Genomic DNA, 21,302 nt, shown 5'->3' with positions numbered 1-21,302 from the left:
AATGTGCTGTTATTCTCTTGGGAAAGTGGATAACTTCTAGCAGCTCGCTTATGTGTCTGCACTTAGCAGTTGTTGCCTTGACCAATTCAAACTTCTAGAACGGCAATTCTGGTTGTTACTGTGCCTAATCCTGATTCAAGACTGCAAATATTTTTGCTCATTGCATTTTGCTAATTCAGAATAAGCCCAGACCTACAAGAATTGAAATTCTGAGGAGGCATATTGGGGACCACAAAAGCCTTAATCTTAGAGCTGCATCTCCCTCAAAACCTTCACATAAATTAGGATATTTGTAGATTGTGGTCATTTAATGTAGAAAGTTATACTTTCTAATTTCAAAACTGGTTCTTTAGAGGTATACTTTTATTTATTCATGCACTAGCTCAACAACTCAACCTTGAATAAACCAGAAGCGCCATCAGTTTAAATACAGACAAATGTGCTGTAATGGATGGTCCCATTGCAAAAAAATTCACAATGTGTTTGCAGAGGGGTGGCAGTGATGATATTCAGAAAATGCTGTGGAAAGCATGAGGGAGGAAAGGCTGTACAGAAAAATTGTGTAGCTGTGGACAAGTCCTGAAAAGGGGGTGCTGGGGCTGTCCTGAATGAATACTGGCTGAGCATGACTGAGTACAAGATACAGGTAGACACTGACTTATGAAGAAGTAGAATTTCTATAAATAGTTCACTTTAAAGTCCAAGGAATACTATTCAGTAAGAAGGTTACAAAGTGGGAAGGATGGGAATCAGGCATAACTTCTGAGTACTCTGTTAAAGAGTAGGACATCTGTATTTCTGAAGTGTCATGAATGTTCCATGGAACAACAGAAACACACCAAAAGATTAGTCAAATTGTTGGATAATTTATACTTTTTATGATGTGCAACATAGAAAGGCTAGTAAAACCCCTAAAGTGTTAAAACATTTGTCTTGTGCCTTCTGTAGAAGAAAGAATATGTTAAAATTGCAACATAAAGGTCTTCTTAAACTGGAAATGGAGAGAGAAAAGGAGTCATGATTCCAGGAAGTGCTTTGAATATCAAAGGCAACCCTGAATATTTCATTTGCTTTGAAAGGACACTGATCAAGCTTTGAATGTTTCATTTGCATTAAAAAGGGACAAGAATACACAGCTAAGAGAAATCATCCAGGATTGGAGGAAATCAGCCAGCAGATGGAGTAATTTGATGAATTCTGCATCCTTACCTTCTGCAGCAAGAGTTTTTGCGTGACTATTATTTCTTGAGCTCCTAAGAAGAAACCATTTTGCTGTTAAAATTTTGATGTGCATTACTAAGTGTTTTACAATTTGCAATCCAGTTTAAAAGTTTCTAATTAATCCTGCAAACTTTATCTTCAGAAACTAGCATTTATTGTGCTTTAAGCTTTCATACGCACATAGTTCTATGGGGAAGTTTGGGTGAAGCTGAGAAATTGGGGATTTATAATCTCTTTAAATGCAAAACCAATTTATATAAAACAACTACCTTGGGACAATCTGCACACAAAATAATGTTTTTAAGGAACATGTGTGCTTTTCTGCAAACCAGGAGCTGGTCTGGTGCCTTTTAAATGCAGAAATTGCTCCAGCAAACAACCCTCCTAAAGGCAGCAGACCATGGAAATATCTTAGCATGAAGTGTGTGGAATGAAGCAAGTTCCTGCAAGACTTTTTCATCTGGTCTACTTGACCTTAGGTTCAATTGGATTGGAGCAGAGTCAAACCACAGTAGCCCAGCTGATTCTTATCCTCAAATAAGATTGTTTGAAGGTTTGGCCTGAAACCATGCCTAAGTCAGAAAGCTCAGTTTGACAGCAGCTTTCAACTTTTATTTTGTAACTCCACCCTTCCCTCTCCCCAAGCCTTTAATGTTGTCTCTTTGCAACCACATAACACAAACTTTGTGAAATCTTCTTTTGTGGAGGCCCTCAGGGATTCCAAAAATCTGGCATTACTCTGCTCTGTAGATAGGCATAGAATTTGTGAATCTCATTTTGCCAACCTGGCATTTTTTAAAAAGAAAAATGTTTAAATTAAATTAAGGAAGAGTGATAGTGGTGAAAACCCAAATGGTGAGTGGATTGGGTGCTAATGCAAACAATCAACCTGCTGGGTAGAATTAGCCATTTTACCTCCCAGTTCTCCTCAAAGACATTTTGGTAAGCAAAACCAGAATTTAGAACAGAGTTGTAACAGTTAATGAAGTTGAAGAACCTTTATTACAGAAGTTTGGAAGGTACCTGTGAATGGCACGAATTACTGCTCAATTTATTTGACATATTATGACACAGAGGTTCTTGCCAGAGCCCTTGGCTTGTAAACTGAAAAAAACCCCAAACCTCTTATTACTCTAATTAGACACATAAATCAGGTCAAATTTATTCTGTTTTGGCAAGAGATGGACAAGTCATAAATTCAATTGTAATTGTGCTTTGTAGTAATTTGAAGGAATGCTTTGTAGCATTTCTGCTGGGCACTAAAAAAATGAGGTTGGTTGGGATTTTTTCCTAACCCTTGAAGGTTTAGTGCCCCTTTTAAGAATCAGATTAAATTGTTGTATATTAACTCTTCATTAGAGCAAATAATAGATAATTAGATTCCAGAATCTTTTTCATTAAAGCGGGAAAGTCTTTGCTACTCTTCTGTATTCTGTTGTTTTCTGTAAGTCATATCATGCATGAAACAAATGAAAAAGTTTTTTGCAGATGATGTCTGGTTCTAAAACACATAAAGACTTGCATTCAAATTATGAGAATGCACAGAGAACTGTGTACCTAATATGTGTGCAATTGTTGCAGAAAATTCTTTGCTATAGGATAGAGGAAATACAAGTTTCAGGTTTAGCAAATGACATTGAAATATCTCAGATTTTGATGCTAGGAAGTGAAAATAGCAGAATGTGCTGTCTTGGGCTGGGGTAGAATTATTTTCCTCCACAGTAGCTGATGTGGGCTTCTATTTTGGATTTGTGGTAGGAACAGTGTTGGTAATACAGAGATTTTATTTGCTGTTAATGAGGAATTCTTTCACAGTGTCAGGGTTTCTTCTGCTCCTCACCCCACCCACCTTTGGGTAGGTTGGGGGTGCACAAGGAATCAGGGGGAGCACACAACAGGACAGCTGACCCCAATGACCCACTGGGCATCCCAGACCATTCTGTGTCATCCTTAGCATATACTTTTGGGGGAAGAGAAGGAAGGAGGGATCTGTGCACTTTTAACATCTAAAATTCCAACACTCAGCAATAACTGAAGTATCTCTGCAATAGAAACCCTGTTTTCAGCACAAATCCACAACGCAGCTCCATGATAGATACTGTGAAGAAAATTAACTTCCCCAGCAAAACCAGCCACATAAAATCAATGCCATTATTTCACTAAATACTGAGAATTGGTTAAATGAAGGTATTTCCTTTCAGACTCTCTAAGAAAAGAAAGATGGAAATTATTATTTCTACCAAGATTAAGTAAGCCTATCTACCTCTATAGAGATTCCTACCTCTATAGTAATTGATGAAAATGGGGATGCTCCTAAAAATGAGAACCACCTTCTTACTCTGATACACTACAGCTGCTAAAGCTGTAGTGGTATCATATTTGTATTAAAACAGACCAAGCAATGCCTACCTTCTATCACAAATGAAATGCCACTGTGCTGTATCTCCAATGGTTCTGGACATTGAATTTTAGTTAATCTGCAGCATTCATTGTATATTGGATACTCATTCAGATAAAGGCCTGCTTAGAGGATCAACATCAATTTAGGCTTCATCCCATGTTGAGTAAGTTTCAAGCTAAAAAATGAAGAGAAAGGTTCAGAGAAGACTGGCTGCCTCATATACACCTCCAAAAATATCTCTGTTAGTAACTGAGGCCTGGATTCCACCTATCTTGAGCTGCCAAGAAGTCTAGCATGTTCTTAAATAAGGTGATATGTTTAGATATATCACATCAGAATGAAGTCCCAAAATATTTATGTCACTGAAATACCCAAATCCTCTTCTTCCTGAAAGCGATACTGTTTGTACAGACTGCCAACCACGCAGTGTTAGTTTCCACTGACATACCAAAGTTCACACTGGCAAGTATTATAAAATTATAAAAATATACTTAAATAGAAAGAATTTTATGTATTATAAAATGATATATATATATATGGATTATTTATGTGCGCACATGTTCACATAGACCAGTAGAGAGCCACACACACATAAAGTTATAAAATGTAACAAGAACTGGGAGGAAACACTTCATTCTCTTAGAATGAAAAAGAGCAACATATGTGATAAAGGAGCATTCTTTGAGTGCTATATATATATATATGTATATATGTATATATATATATATATCTCATTCAGTTTTAACAGAAATAATCTTTTAATACCTTGGCCATTTTAGGGGCCTTAAGAAATAAAAGTTGAACCAACTGAGTGATATTGAAGGTGTAGGAGAAGAAATATCAGGTAGGTTTTGGTTCAAGTCATTCTTCCAAAGCCCAGGTCTGATAGCAGTGTCATTCTAATACACTTAGTTGGCTTTAATAAATGGTGTTTCTACACAGTGAGGAGCAGGAAGTTTACTAAAGTTTTGGAGATTGTGAGATGTGAAAAAGAATACTGAATGAAAAGCATTTGTTAAGGAATCATAGTCTCCTTGAATCTGTTAAATGGATTTCCTAGTCAGAGACTTAGACAAACAGCTGGATGTAAAGCCATACATATTTCTCTATTATTTTCCCCTCTTTTTCACTTTGCATATTTTTTCTCTGACTTTATTTGCCCTATTTTTGTGTGTTTACTTGCCACGTGTTTGTCAGTGTGTTTCATATTACTCAGTGTGTCATATTAATCAGTGCAGAGGAACTACTGTGTTCTGTGTTCAATATACAGGCATCCAATCACTGAGAGAGTGTTTTCATCTCTTCTCATGTTTAATATTTTTTTTCTTGTGTTGACACAATTTGTTTAGTCTGATTAAAAAAACAAAGATAAAAACAGAGGAAAGCTAAAAGTGTTTAATAAATAATTAAGGGGATATGTTGACAGTCCTCTGACAGTCAGAAAAGGAAATACATAAAGAATTTTAAATTATAATACAACTCAGCAGGACATGAAGACAATGGTTTTTGAAGCGTGCCACAGACACTTTATCCATTACACTTAAATAAAAATGGTTTGGTTAATACCCAAAGGATGCTAAAAATATATATTTGGTTGACAGATTCACAAAGTGCTCTGCTAATTGAATGGGAATTAAATCTTAATCCCACAAAGTTTGCAAGTAATTTTCCTGACACAGCATAGTAGTATTTTTTAGGAGGAAATACTAAGAAAGCAGAGCACTGACTGGTAAGTTCTAACTGTGTCTAAAGAATTAAAAGTGTCTGAAGTATCAGAATTTTTAAAACATGAGTTTCCTGTTACCCCATGTGTGTAAGTCTTATTCTCTTTCAAATGTAAATACTTCCTTTTTATATGTTAAAGACTTAATCAGTTGTCCTTGTGGAGATAAAATTCCTATTTGTGGACATAGTGACTCTTAGATAAGATGGGTGCAGTATGATTCCCAAGTTTACATGAAGTAGGCAGCAATCCAAAGTCATTGCACCCTCATATCTTTAACCAGAATTTGATTTGAAGGATATATTTTGAATTCTGAATTTAACCATCTCCTCTGTAGACATAACCTGTCTTAATTTCCTAATTAAATGTATTCATAACCACATTTACTCATTTATTCTGGTGTACTTGTTGCATTTTGTCCAGAGTAATTATTCTTTTCCCTGGTGCTTATCCTTCTAATGTAGAGACCTATCTTTTTCACTCCTCACTTTCATTTTGCTAAGATAAACAGGCCAAATCTTTGTAGTGTTCATTGTAGTACTTTTTTCTTTAGCCTCCAAATCATCTCAGCATCCTTCCAGGCTGAGTTCACATTTTTTGAAAAGAAAGATGTCCACCTAGGTAAGTTCTCAGTGAGCTCTGGTAGTATAGCAGTCATCTTCCATATTCCCACAGGAGTGCAGACTTCATTTGATATAACCTAGGATCCTATCCGTGCTTTCCATGAAGGCATTGCGGCAGCAGGCAAATTGTGTCTAAAACTAACCAACAGTTCAAGACTGCAGGGCTCTTTTCCTTCCTTATTAGCATTTCCCTACTAATGAACCCCCCAGGTTATGGCAGAAATACTTGCTATATGCCCTGTCTGTGGGTCTTTATACCTTTTCCTATATAAATTCTATTTGTTTCCCAGTACATAATTGTGGGAGGACACAGTATGGGTAATGTGGAATGTAATCTTATCCCCCCCCAGTGAGTTGCAGCTGGACCCTATTACTAAAGATTAGGAGTGCAGGCTGGATAATAACAGGCAATACCAGTAGCCATTAAGAACTAGTGGCATAAAAGAGTGGCTTGGTGGGAACTGAAGCTAGAGGAGTTGGATGGCTGCTGCAGGGACTGGGGACAGGCAGTGCTCTCAGGAGCTGCCTGTGAGAAACATTGAGGAGGTGTGAAACTCTGAGGACATGGAACCCTTGCACCATAATGATAAAAGAACCCTTAATATATAAGACAACATATAAAGATAATAGAGCTGTTGTAATATATAGGACAACACGTAATTTCTTCCCATGCAGTTTAGAGTTATCCAACTATGTGAATTTTTAAATTATTCTACTGTTAATCTCACCATGTTGTGGTCATTAATGGTGACTGTTTATTGAGAAACTCCACCACAATCACAACTATTCCTTTCAGAACAACTGAGAATTTTATTTCACTTTTTCTTACTTTCAATTCTTGTAGTCCCAGCCTTTATTTTAACCGATGATTTCTAATAGCGTGAACCCAGAAAAAAAATGTATTGAAGACAATTTTGTCCATATCTTTTCAGTCTTAAAAACCAGTTATCTTATTGAAGAAGGGAGCTGGCATGATTGGCATTCAAGCAGGATTTTATATCACATTTTATTTAGCTTCAAGTCTTATTTTTTAGTAAAGGTGTATAGGATGTCTCTGATTTTGGACCTATAAAAACACCTTGAGTTCTGTATGGTTGTCATTACTGCTCATCAAGAGGATTATCTTTGTCCCAGTGTGGTGGTCCATGGAGATCATACAGCTTGGATTCTGTGCTCCTTGCTCTCTGGATTTTGTCCAAAAATCAACTCACACTAACTCACCTTAATATTCACTCCAAAATGACTTTATTTTTTCCATTACATTTATGACTAATATTTCATTGTCACAGGTTTTAGAGGTTGAGGGTTTTTTTCCTCTTTCAAAGAGTTAAACAGGACCAGAAAAGAAATTATTCTGAGGCTCTCTGTCCTAGCTGGATACTAGTTTTTGGAGTGCTACTATTCAAAAATTTGCTTAATGGATTGTAGAAATGTAAGAGAAACCATGATAATGACTCTGAGAGCTTACTGAATTCTATTAGAATAGACTTTCAATTAAATATTGTTATGAAAAAGTTTTCTCCTCATTTTTCAGTCAGTAACTTTCAGTCTCTCTCCTGCCATCTGATGTCTGCTGAGATCTTTAGTTCCCAGTCCATTTCAGGTCTCTCTTCTCAATATATTTTCTTTTAAGCTCCTTTTCCCACTTCAAGATCAAGAAATGTTCCTGTATCCTGGATTACTGTGTTATAGTAACTCCTACATGCCCTCAAATTCCCAGGAATACTATTGTTCTCTGGTTTTTGTCTTATTGGACTGCTGGAAAAACAGAAATTCAGACCTCTCCAGAAATACGTGGAGTGTGTTCCATTATATATGATCTGTTCTTGGAGATGGGTGTTACACCAGATACTGCATGTGAAGTCCAAGATCAGACAACATAACTCTTGTGGATAGACTTCAGCTGTGCATTCCCCAATCACCTGCTGTCTTTGTACATTTCTGGGAACAGAACTGGAAGAAAACCCTGTTTTCATGGCCAATGGGGCTTTCTCTTATTCAGATATGTGGAACCCTCTGGGCACAGTGGTATTATTGACCCTCAACATAACAGAATTAGGCCCATGGCATTCAGCTTTCCTGTGTGCTGTGCTTCTCTCCGAGAAATTAATAAGAGTGGGACACGAACAAACAATTACTCCAGTGGAACAATTGACAACAGTGTGCAAACTCTCATGCTGTGAACTTCTTTCCTCCCACAGTCAAAAAATCTGCTTTTCATTATACTTTTCCTCCTGCAATGTAACATCCTTTGACATATTCATAGATCAAAGGTATTTTCTCCCTTGACTGGAGGCATAATTTTCTCATGTGCAGTTTCAAAACTGACTGAACTCTGTTGTACCGTGGTAGCCATGGTTAGTCTCTGTGCACTAAATCTGGCCTGTCCTCTCCTACATCTGACTTCCAGGTCCTTAGCTAGCTCCTGGGTTTGACTCTGCAGGTTCAAAAGTCCCCGTTGTGCTGGGAAAATAAAGAAATCTGCCTGCCATGGCAAGAAAAAGGTTGTTGAACAAATTTCTCCAGTGGCCATCTCAGGTATGCAGCCTTTAGAAATCAACAGAAGGAGCATTCAAGATCTCATCCTTAATGCCATTAGAAATCCGCTTCATAATACTGTCAAACACCTTGTAGTTCTTTGGTAGCAGAAGTTTTAAATGTTTCTAGTTGAACAGGAATCAAACTTCTAATATAAGCTGTGGATAAATAAAATATATGTAATATAAATTAATAAACTTGCTGCCTTTAACAAGGCTTTCAATTTTCAATGTGACAGATAGAAACTGTGATGATAGATGAAATTGAATCTTGAGCCAGGTTCCAAAAATAAATGATGACTACACTTCTAATGATACTAAGTGATTAGCAAGACATAAACAAATGGTAAACAGGGAAAACAAAAGGGGAAAATTACTAAGGAAAGAAAGTTAGAGAAGAGAAAAATTCACAAAGTAGTTAATTATAAGTAGGATGCCAGAGGATGTCTGAAGAGAGGATGAGAGTTTAATTATGTTTCCATAAAACTAGGCTGCTTCTGAGAGCAATTAAAGAAAATAGAGGTCATAAAGGGAATGTGTCATGTGATCTATTCACAGAGATATATGTAAATTTGAATCTTGTTGGTCAGAGAAAAGAGTAAAATAGCTTCTTTATATCAGGGAAAATTTGCATTATTTGGAAAATTTTTCCAGTATCTTGGACTAAGTGGTCTGCAGGAAGCATGGACAGTAAGTAAAAAGAAATCTGTAGAGCACTTGTAGCCCCAATAAAATCATAGCAAATAACAGCATAAAATTTTAGCATTTTATATCCTTCAACTTTCATTCATGAAATTAATTCTAGAAAACAAGTTATAGTGTTTTTAAAAGGCAGAAGATTATTACATTGGAATTGGCTGTGAAAATTTGAATGGGAACAATAAAGAAGATTCACAAATATTTTCAGTTATGGCAGAAGCAGAAGTTATGAATCCTGGTGAGTGACAACTTAAAGTGCACTGTGATCTTACTGTGGATGTACCAAAATAGCATTTCTTCATAAGAAATCAAGGTTTGGCACTCTGTGAGACTTTTAGAAATGAAGCACCCTTAGAATACTGAGCAAGGGGATTGCTGTGTAAGCGCATGAATAACGCACACACATGCAGTTCCACTTCTCTTAAGATTCTGCCTGATATCAAAGAAATTTTTTTTGGTCTCTGTGACAAATAACTTGATTTCTGTGCAGGGAGAAAAATCCCAGTTTCCTGTGCTTATGCTGTTTTGTGTGTGAAAAGATTCAGGGTGAAAGTTAAATTGAGCATATGAATTGTGTGGCATGATTGTGAGATCACCAAGTTCTGTTCACTCAGTACTTCAGAAGAAATGTCCTTGGATTGAAGTCTGCTCTTGCAAGATCAAAACAAGTGCTGTTTTTCATCTTATCTTTTAAAATTAAATCCTCGTAATTCAAGTGGATTGAGATCCATCCTGTGCTACTCTTGTTGCTAAAAGCATAAAGGTAAGTGGAGGTAATTCTGATGTCAATTCAAGGGGTTGCCTACCTCTCTTCAGCTTTCAGGTTCAAGCCAGCTCCCTTTGGGATTCAATAAATAGACCCACATGCAGGGAGATGTGAGTTGTGACATCCAGTGCTTCCAAGCTGCAAAGTCAGATGCTGGAATGGAATTCAAGAGCCTCTTAAGGTCCTTAATTTGCTTCCATAGGAAATGAGGGCTGTCACATCCCTTGGGTTTATAGCACAGCACGTGTGGGAGTTGAAAACAGCTGGTAGAAAACACTAGAGAAAGAACTACAGATGAGATTTTCTTTTGCGTTGGGTCTCTCTCTGAAGCAGCTGTTCAGAAAGAGAAACTGTTTTCAAGGTTCACACACCTGAGCTGGATAGGTGGGTGCAGAAAATTGGATCACTTCTTTTCTTTAAAACAGACACTGGATGGGCATTTATATTCACACCATTCAGAAAATGCTCTAGGTTTTTTCAGCACATTTCAAAGTACCTCCATAATACATAGACATATTCATATTATGTCCTAGTTTTCTGCTATTGGGGGATCTTCTGCTATTGGGGGATCTTTTATTTTAGATTAGAAGGATGAAGCAAATAGATCTTCAGAGAAAGAAATGTATTTCCAGCTCTCCACAGTGTAACTAACAAAGTATAATAATAGCCAGTGAAGAATCTAGCATCAAGAATACAGTAATAATTGCCTAATTGCATATACAACAGGTGTAAATTAAGTAAGTAGATAAATGAAGCCTGAAATAAACAACTCTATAGGGAAAAAAAATTAATATAGATTGTAGACGTAGACAAGAGTTGTTCACAGCCTGACCACGAGAAAATCTTCTGCAGGGAAAATGTGTTTTATAGCTCTCTCCTAAGGTAGGCAAAAAGATTTGGGCGTAGCTGCATCTCCAGCTTCAGAGCAATGCTTTGAAGTGCTTCTTGTAAAGTTGAAATGATATTGAACAGCTGCCTATCAAGGAGTGCTGAGCTTCATTAAATATTGTATATGGCAGCAAAGTGAGTAGAAAATGAAAGGAAGAATCAGCACATTACCAGTTGGTTAAATGGGCTGGTTGTCTGCTGATTAGTAATTTGAAATGATTAATCAAAGCAATAGCATAAGAAAACAATCAAAAATCAAAGAAAGGCCGTGAGAAGAAAGACAAGTTTTTCAGTGGCACAGTATTGTAAAGGACTGTGGAGTAAAGGACCCTGCAGGATTTGGGAACCAATGGCAAAGAGGCACAAGTAGGTGGATGCAGAGCTCCAAAGACTCTCCATTCTGCAGATATTCCTTTTTCACATAGGTACAGCTCAGAAGAATAAATGGGAGGTAAGGGCCTTTCATGGGCAAGTCTACTTTTGTAACTGCACTCACAGAGTGCAAAAGCCAGATCTTCTGTGACCTCCTTCAATTTGTTTCCATACTTCTTTCATAATGTCCCTTTCTTTGGTGGCTCAGTTTCTTCTTCATGTGTTCATAATTGTTCATTCCTTCCATTTTCCTCGTTATAGCACAAATATTTCTAAGACAGAGTTTTAAGTGTAAAAGCTCTATGCCATATCTCTTCCAAGGAACTCTGTATGTTCCAGCTGGTTTTAACGTGACCAGTGAATATATTTTGCAACGTATATTATCTCAATTCCCCTTTATCCAGTTTATAGCCATTTTGCTTTCAGTAAAGGGGGTCAGAATTTGAGAAATTGTGCAGTGTAAAATTTTATTGCTGAGTACTTCCACTTTAGCAGTTGTTTCTACACAGGCAGATTGTATTAAAGATTGAAACTGCAGCTTCACTGGACTTGGCATATTTAGGAAGAAGGTAATACTTTCTGAATTCAGACGTATTTTTTATGTGTTTTGAAAGCAGAAACTCATTTAGAGGCACATGTTGATAATCTTGAGAAATCCTCTATGCCTTTTGTTAATACTACCTGTAGTATTGAAAGGTGATTGTGAGGAGGCCTCCATTTAAGTGACCTTGAGCAGGTTATCAGTCAATGTTTCATTTAAAGCGATAAAATAAGTAAGAAAAATGTTCATTTTACAACTTGAAAATTGTTTTGCCCAGTTCTGGGATCAATCCTGTGTTTTGCTTAAACATCCACAGTGGAAAAAGGGACATAATCCACATGATTAGTAAATTCTTTAGATGGTATCATTAGAATAGCTGTTCATTTAATCTGGATGCTTCAAATAAATTGTTACATCTCTAAATATGTGGTTTTTAAATGCTGTTAAGAACATACATTAATTTAGGGAAAGGCTCATTCTACCATAAAAAGCTAAGACAGAGTATTGGAAATGTCCATGTTCTGTGGAAAAGCTAAAGATAAATGCAAAATCATAACCATGTATTGTCGTAATGGAGCTTCCACAAAGACCACTTATTGAACTTTAACATTACATTCTGTGAGAAGCCAACATTGTTTTCAAAACCTTTTAAGGTTTCATTTTTATTCACATGATCATCTATAGATTAAATTACAGAGAGTGAACAAACTGCCATGAAAGGCCAAATGATCTCAGTATTTCATATTTTCCTTTAGATAGAAACAGAGAAAAGCTTTGATTCTGTCAGTCACTCTGTGAGATCAGGGCAGGTTGATGTTGCTCTAACTCACTCAGTAGTTCTTGCATGACACACAGGTGTGTTATTTTATCTTACTAGGGAGATTGTCTCTGAACCTTTGGAAACAACTAAACAATGGGAAGTGGCACCACTCGTTATAACAAACTGAAAAAACCTCGAAGTTTTTCCTGTTGTAGTGGATTTAGTTGTATAGCCAGAGATGAACAAGACAGCAGTTGTACATCTGTTCTCTCAGGTTCCTCTCATAATTTATCTCTACATGTAATCCTAACTCTGCTTTTCCAAGTTCTTGCTCTCCGCTGCAAATTTGTTACTCAGCATTCAAGAAGGAAAGACCAAAGGGCCTTGAGGCAAGACAAGAGGCACACAGCATCATTTCAAACACACAAGCTGCTGGCCTCATGGAAAACCCTTGGAAGTTCCTATGGAGCAACATCCTGCACAGATCACCTTTACCTTTACTTTTTGCATGTACCTCTAGGAAAATTTCTTCCCCATGAGCAGATAAGGGTCTGGAAATAAGTTAAATAAAATCTGTATTAATGTGTTAGTTGACTCATCCTCTGTTTATGCTGAGATGATTTGAACTGGCAGAAAGGCTTTTCTAAAAGGCTCTCTCCTAGGGTTAAAAATTATGCAATTCTGAATTTATCATGTCACCTATATACAAAAATTCTTTTAATGTATTAAAACAGGTTATTCCATAGATTATACATAATATTAAACAAGATAGCTGAAAATTCAACTTGACATCCTTCTTCCCTTGTCTGAAACATGACACATCATCTCTTTATTTTTCTGCATTGTATGATATCCTGACAAACTTTCCAATGCTCTAAAACAATAAAGATAATCTATATTTTTCCTGTTTAAGATCCCAGTTCTGAGACTGCTCATGTTCTACTTTTGGAAGATTAACAGGATAGCAGCCTATTATAATTTATTCAAAGAAGGAGAAAGGTCAATCAAATATTTTTTACATTATATTTTTTCTGGCTTTCAGATGCAGAATTATAATCAATAGCAATATAACCAATTCTACATAATTTTCTTTTCAGCTCTAAGTGGTATGTACCAAAATCAGTAAATCATTATCTCTCTAAAAAACAAATAGGAAAGGCTAGGAACTGGTGGATTCAAAGGATCTCTGAAGGCATTCTTTTCAATAGGCTGAGTTTGCACAGCCATTGCATTTATTTGACCTGTGCTCTTCTAAAAAGTATGATTTTAACAGAGATGATATTTTTCACTGAGTTTTGACTCCCCGTGGACTGTGTTATCCTTTTGCTATGCTGTTAAATACAGAGGTGACATAGGACTCAAATTCTTTGTCATGAGCTAAACCTTAGATCTCATCAGCTAAACATACTGGGGGGAAATATATAAAGGTTTAGAATGCTGCAAAACAACTAAATAAAACTGAAACCATTTTCTTGGCTGTGATCCACATCTCAGAAATATTTGTATGATCACAATTTTTAAAAGATCTATTATTTATTGGCATGCAGGTAATAAATTTTAAAAAGATCTATTGAAGAATTAGAGGGATTCCTTAAAAAGCAAAATAATTAGCAGGGTTTTATTTCTCAGCCAACATTTGGAACCTTGCAAATGTGTCCTAGGATTAAAATATCAGCATCATTAAAAAAGAATCACGTGGCATTTCTGTTAAATTCACTGCATCCCCCTTTTTTTTCTATTGTAACACTCTGATTTTTCACAGCGTATAGGTATGAATCATTTATCTCTAAAACAACTTTGAAAATTAGCTTTATTTTTGTAATATTTTGCTTCAGGAAGAAAATGCAGGCAATAATCTCATACACCATCTTTTAAGACTCTCTACATCAAGTCTTTATTGAAAATTCAAAGTATCCATTTTTTACCTGGAAGGTTTTCTCTGCAAATAGAGCGAAAACAACAGTGAGATGACACATGTTTACATGGAGATAGAAAATGCCTAGTGGGTCCTCTCTAGTCACAAATACTGGTTTAGCAAAGCTGCACCTCCTAAAGTGTGAATACTAATAGGAGATACTCTTGGAACCAAGCTTGCATTTGCCTTCACATTTTGTAATATAAAGGTCTGACTCAATTACAGCTGTTAAGGGCAAGCTATGTAGGGCTAGCAAATCACCAGGAGTTTCTAGCAAGCAGCGGGTCTGCTAGTTAAGCATTTTTTGTAGCATATATTTTTCTTTAACGGGAAAGATGGGAAGACAAGGCATTTTAGTGAACCCACCACATGATAAACTGAAGATTTTCTCATCAGCAGTTAGGTGCCCAGTTTCCAACAAAATTTGATAGGTTTTTGATGTCTCAATTCTTTAGAAAATCACAGTTTTCTAACACTGTGGATACAACACGGTTTTCGATACATGGAACCCACTGGAGAAATTCTATGGTAAATAAAGTTCATCCATGCAACAGATCGAGATTGCCCTTTGCCCAAAATGACCACTGCAAGTTAGTCTCAGAATTTGTGAAGGAAATCAATGATTACCACCCCAGTCCATCCCAGGCAGACCAAATAACTCTGGCTATATCCCTGTATGCAAGTGTTGCAACATAGCAGGAGTGGATCAGCAAGGCAAGACAGCTGGCACAGGGGAGCTCACATCTGGATGTGCAGAGCGGGGGTTTTGCTGCTGCTGTCCTGGGTCCTGTGCTCTGCATCCTTCTAACAGCCCAAGAGCCCTTGCTGATGTGACACAGAACCACTCTCAAATGTCACACAGAGAGCACCAAGGGAAACTGGTTAGGAGATCCAGTTCAAAAGCACTTTCCTGATCTGAAGTGAAAGGCCAATGTAGATAAATCCTACAAATCATTTGTGGGACGTGCCCTCTGGCAAGACAGCACCTTTGAAATGCTTTTTGCCTCAACTGTGGTGCTCTGCATACACAAGCAGCAGTGGACCTGCTTTGGGCTCTTTGTGGAGCACAGCATGAACAAATCCAAGTAAACTCTGCACTCAGAATGCACTATCGCAGAAACATTCCTGATTTCTCTGAAATGCTGCAATTCCCCAAATTTCTCTCAGCACACTTGGATAAAATTACACTGTATGACAGCACTGTGCTGAGTGTGCTTGCCTTTAGTGAGTTGATTAAAAGGTTCCTGGTTTTGGGAATTACTAATGCCTTGAAATTTATCACCACATGCTTGGCTGTGCCAGTAGTATTTCATCTATACTATGTGCTGGTTGGATCCTGCCAAGGAGTTGAGCAGAAATCTTATTTCTGTGGTGCAGCAGCAAGATGCTTGCAGTACTTTATATTGCTGTAGATGAAAGAGGCGATTTGCACCTTGAGCATCATCAAAGATGATTTCAGCACATTTTATTTCTTGTTACTGGCAGCATAACTATTTCTGTTATTCAAGTGAAAATAAGTACGGAATTAATAAAGTTCTAGAATTTTTAACCTACAAACTCGCTCTGCCTGGCTTCCTTCTAGCCAGCAGAAGTGTCAGATCAGGCCAGCAGAATCCATTCAGAATTTATAAGTTTTCTTATCCTAGCAATGTAAATGTAAAATGTTTGATACAAATCTCTTGTTTATTTCACTAGTCTCACATTCATTTTATCTGAGGTGAAAAACCTGCATATTTTAGTGTGTGGCTGTATGTTTCCTTGATTCAGAAAAAGGTATTTGGTGGGCATAGTGGGGTTTTATTTAAGACGAGGGCTAAGAGCCTAAAGGCCTACCAATTTCACATTGGAAGAGGAAGTGGTAGTTCTTCTTTTAAAATAAAAAAAGTTTTATTTCCTAAAAACTGAAAAATTAGGTTATTGATTGATCAAAAATTGATCAAATTTTCTGGAAATTTGCATATAATTAATATTATGCAAATTACAAAATGCAATTTTATGGAGGAATTGAGATAAAATAAATCTATTCTGTAGATATTATTGTATCACTATATAATCCTGGAATTTTAACCCACTGATTATTCCATTATATAAGATTGTTTCATGAAAACACTTTCCAATGGGGATTTTTTTCTCTCTATATTTGCATATGTCTGAAATTTAAGTACAATTAATATGAGGTCGCTACAGATTAACCTAACTTTACTGGATACAGAGTCATCTGAGTGACTTCAGCAAATTATTTATTTTAATTTAGAATCCAAAGTTCCATTTTATGATTTTTTTTAATAAACCAAAAGGATTAAGTCTTATGTGAGTAGAAGACATGGAGTATTTTGCCACATCAGCTTACCTGAATTTCTGCTTATTAAAGGTAGAATTTATCCTCTTATGATGTGAGTCCATAATATATAAGGGAAGCAAAATATTAAATTAGACATAGGTAGAAACAGCAAGACTGATTTAGAGAAGTGTTTTTTGGTAGAACTTTAATGAAAATGAAAAAATAATTTAACCCCCAAACAAAATGCTGACATATACTGTGTTGAAGTGCTTCAAATTTCAGCATCTCATCCTGAATAATTCTTAAAATCATAGGAAAGGTATTTGAGAGCATTTGATTTTCTTATCTTCCCATGGACTGATAAGAGCTGAAACAGTGAATTAATATTTTTTTTTTAAATTAGAGCAATAGCAATATTACTTCATGAGACAGTTATTAAAGAAAGAATTACAATACAGAAGAAGGAAGAGCTTTAGTTAAGAGAGGTTTAATGTTGTCATAAATGTGCTGAACTATTGACTGGCTGCTCTCATTTGTGGTGTTTTTGTGTTCCAGAGACAGATGTTTTAAATCATTTATTACCTGTTTGAAGAAGTTAATGAATAGTATGAAAAGGGGAAATTTTAGTTCTTTCCTTTTTTTCCTTCTGTAAGGATGTTTACTGTCTGGCACAATGATTATTCAATTTTCAGAGATGTTCACCACCTTCTGCTGCTGATTAAATTCCTGTTTGGTTTCTCTGCCAAATCTGCAGGATTAAATTAACAAACTCTGTCTCCTTTAGTGGGAATGACCTGCACTGACCTTGAGCTTGTACAAAATAATAATCTTTTCAGTGATTTATTGATTCAGTGCTCTTTATCTTCTTTTAAAGTAATACGCGATGGAAATGTTTGCCTTTACCTTGACTGAATTTGCAGACGTGATCTCCTTATTTCATTATGCCAGAGACTTTGGCTCTTTATATGTAATATTTTTGTACTCTTTGTTATTATTAACACTTTTTTTTCTTCACAAGTTTCACTGGAGTTTGATTATGCTAAGGAAAAAACTTCATGTGATCCTTCAATCCATAATAGGGCCCAGTTTTGAAAATTATCCACATCAAAAGACCAACTTAAGAAGTTTAAGTCCTTTCTCTTTTTCTTAAAGTGAAATAAATTTTTGTTTAATTACTTCCATTCATTTTCATTTGTTGCCAAACAGGTAGCAAGGAAACTGTAGAGAAATTATGTTAGGAGCAAATGTGAAAAGAACCTAAATTATAGTGAGTGTAAGAAACTTTAATCATACTTCCATTGCTATTTTTAACCATATTCCACTGCTATTGCTACTTTTGAATTGAAGAGAAGTATAAGTACAAACTCTCCTCTCGTTTTTGCAGGATAGATTTCTACTGGGTGGTTTTGCAGTCCTTGCATTGTATGTGTGGGCTGAGAATGCTGCCTTGGCTCATGAAATCTGATGGCCACGGCTAAGGAATAATACTTGTGATCTGCTGTGGAAAAATCTGTGGGCACAGATAGCTTCAGATAGCATCTGGAATAAAGAAAGAGAAAGGTTGTTCATAGAATCACAAAACTAAAGCTTTGAAGCCAAGAATCCAGGTGTTTCAACTATCTCTGGTGGGCCATAAATTGACCAATGGAAATTTTTCTTAAGGAGTCAAAAGCTGTGGATACAGGAAAACTGAGACTCTGCAGAAGAACTAAACACTGCTTTGCATTTTTCTATTTATTTCCATTTTTCTCTTCTGTTGGGTTTGCCAAGGGGAAGATATTTTTATTTTACAGCATTGGTTGTCACTTCACTTTTGAAAATAGAGTTAATAGTGAGGTCTTTGTAGATCCAAATCCCATCACCCTTCAGGTGAATGTTGTTTTCCCCATTAGACAGGTGCGAAAACTTTTAAAAAAAGATTTCCTTTATGCATAGCTTTGGAATGGATATTTTTCTTTTGTTGTCAAATGGATATTTTTAAAAATCTGCTTTGTTGACACGACTGCAATATGAAACCATTTCTAAGCTATTTCAGTAAATCGGTTCTTTGGTTTATCCCGGTTGCAGAGCTTCAGCAAATCCTTTTTATGTGAAATGTAACAGGAAAATGGCTGCAATACATTTCAAGCAAAAGACAAGACGAGCACTTACAGACATCTTAAGCAACCCATTGATTTGTTGATGACACTGATGAAGGACAGAGTCCCTTAGTAAAGAGAGATGAGGTAACCACATAGTACTCTGATACTAGTGGTTTTGTGTTATCCTTGTCTGTGCACACGGATAAAAACCAAAATAGCCATCTAAACCATCCTTTAGTGCTTGTATTGATTGCTGGTTCTCAAACCAGCCCTGTTATGAATTGGCCATTTATCACTTCAGAGGAAATGAACATCCCCAGATTTTGAGCTACAGCTTCCGTAACAAGGGTCTTTTCAGATAAAAAAATCAACATGCAAGATAAAAGCAAAAATAAGAACTATATTTTTTCTAGCCTTACATGTGTGAAAGGATCAGGACAGTATACACAGGTCAGGGTGTTTGCTGCATGCATGTTGTCTGCTGCGACACTGGCTGCACTCAGAAGGTCCCCTGCAAAGCCCTTTGGTTGTCTCACTCTGCAGCACCCAGGAGGGTAATAGCTGTCAGGCACTCTCTAGGACACATTCCTGTGCATTAGAGCAGTAATAAAAGTCACTACTGTGCTCAAATAAAATTTTGGTGAGGTCCAAAGGCTGTAGCTTTGGTCTGAGCTTCAAATTCCATTTAAAAATTGTTGTGTTTGCCTTCATTCTGCAACCTTCCACACTCTGCTTTTCTTGTTTTCTCTAAGTTTTATGTAAAAAGCTTAGGTTTTCTTCGAGAGCACATAAATTTCGCAAGCATATTTTACTGGTGATAACTTTTACTTTGAAGAGGGTCTCACTTTCCTGCTGTGCATTTGGCAGCTGGAAGAGGCTAGTATTATTTGCTTTACACAAAAAAATAAAGGATAGACATTTTCTAAATTGATTGTCTGAGACTTAAATACATATTGAGTTTTTTACTTAAATGTCCTGTTTTCAACAGCTATATTCTATCTCACCTCTATTTCTTTGAGGTTTGGAGAAAAAGCCTGAGTAAGCAATGCTTTTGAAAACAAGTCTTGCTTGGTTTCTAAATTAAATCTTGGTATCTTGCTAAATAGTTTGATTTTTGGGTATCTTGCTCTTGTAAACATGTCTGCTAATTTTGGTGGGAACAGCTAGCTGGTTTGGTGCTGTCATCTTAAACTCCATTCTTAATGCGATTTGGCATTCCTTGCATGTCTTTCCTGTAAGTATTTCTGTATTTGATCTCAATTATCCATTTGCTGGTTTGCTATCATTTTGCATTCTCTACAGACAAGAGACATTAGATAATTATTTTGGATTATGAACCATGTATCAGCCTATCCAACTGGCCTAGCAAAGGTTCTTTTTCTGTATGAAATCATCAGAAATTACTCTGAAGGCTCTTTGAAGTGTAAAAATACTTTCAATTTGTAAAATAAGTCTGTGAAGGTATCTGGTCTTTGTGCCATTAGCCAGTCAAAAAATGAACATACCATAGTTAGATATCTCTGATCTTCTGTATGGACTGCATGGGAAAACAGGTTCCTCCACAGAGAGTGCCACATCTTGGATGAAGTGTTTTGAGATGTCTTAGTGAGATGGGATGGATTGGAACAATGCATCTCTATGTAGACTACGTAACCCTTGTGACTTTGGTCTGGAAGGAATCTTGCTGCATTGGATATATAGAAGTAATAACAGGAAAAGGTTGTTAATAATAGCTATTTTCTTGAGAATATCCCTCCATATTAATTTTTTGTTGCAGTCAGAAATCAATTCTTTCCTTATTTTAAAATATCATTGCTGTCTCAAAGAAAAATACAAATCATGACATAATGATGAGATAGACATCCTTTCACCTGAAAGAAAATTCAGTGGGTAGGGGGTGTCCCACATTATGTTAGTGATGAATTGCAGTTTCCTGTATGAAAGATTCATTGACTTAAACTTTGTGTCTCTCTATCAACAAGCAGAAGATCAGCTGACTCTGTCAGAAATGTGTGATCTAAGTGACAGGATGTCAAATACATGGTCTTGGGAAGGATTTGCTTTCTCCTGCTGTGAATCATGGATGCCTGAGCTGCATTTTTTTCTACAAGCTGCAAATGACTGTAAGAGCATCCACACTGAGTAGAAGTAGGCATGCACAACAGGTAGCTAAACAAGGACCCAGGACTTTTAGGTGTGATTTTAAAATGAATCACAAGATCTTATCCCTGCGTGACTCTGGGAGGAGCTGCCTTTGAGGCTCTCCCTGAGCCAACAGGATTTCTGGCTTGCTCAAGCTAGAAATCAGCCAAACCATGCTTAACCAGGTCATGGAGAAAAGTCACTAAGGATGAACTTGACTTTTGCAGCTGAAAATAGGTGGGAAAAGGCTCTTTTATAGTGTGTGCTTCACTGTTAAGGTACAGTCGATGTGGAGCTGCTGTGTCTAAAGACAAAACAGCATTTTTAAAAGCAAAATGAATCTGAAGTTTAA

The sequence above is a fragment of the Melospiza georgiana genome, chromosome 1, assembly GCF_028018845.1.
Source record: "Melospiza georgiana isolate bMelGeo1 chromosome 1, bMelGeo1.pri, whole genome shotgun sequence".
Lineage (NCBI taxonomy): Eukaryota > Metazoa > Chordata > Aves > Passeriformes > Passerellidae > Melospiza > Melospiza georgiana.
Note: the sequence above shows the minus strand (reverse complement) of the source record.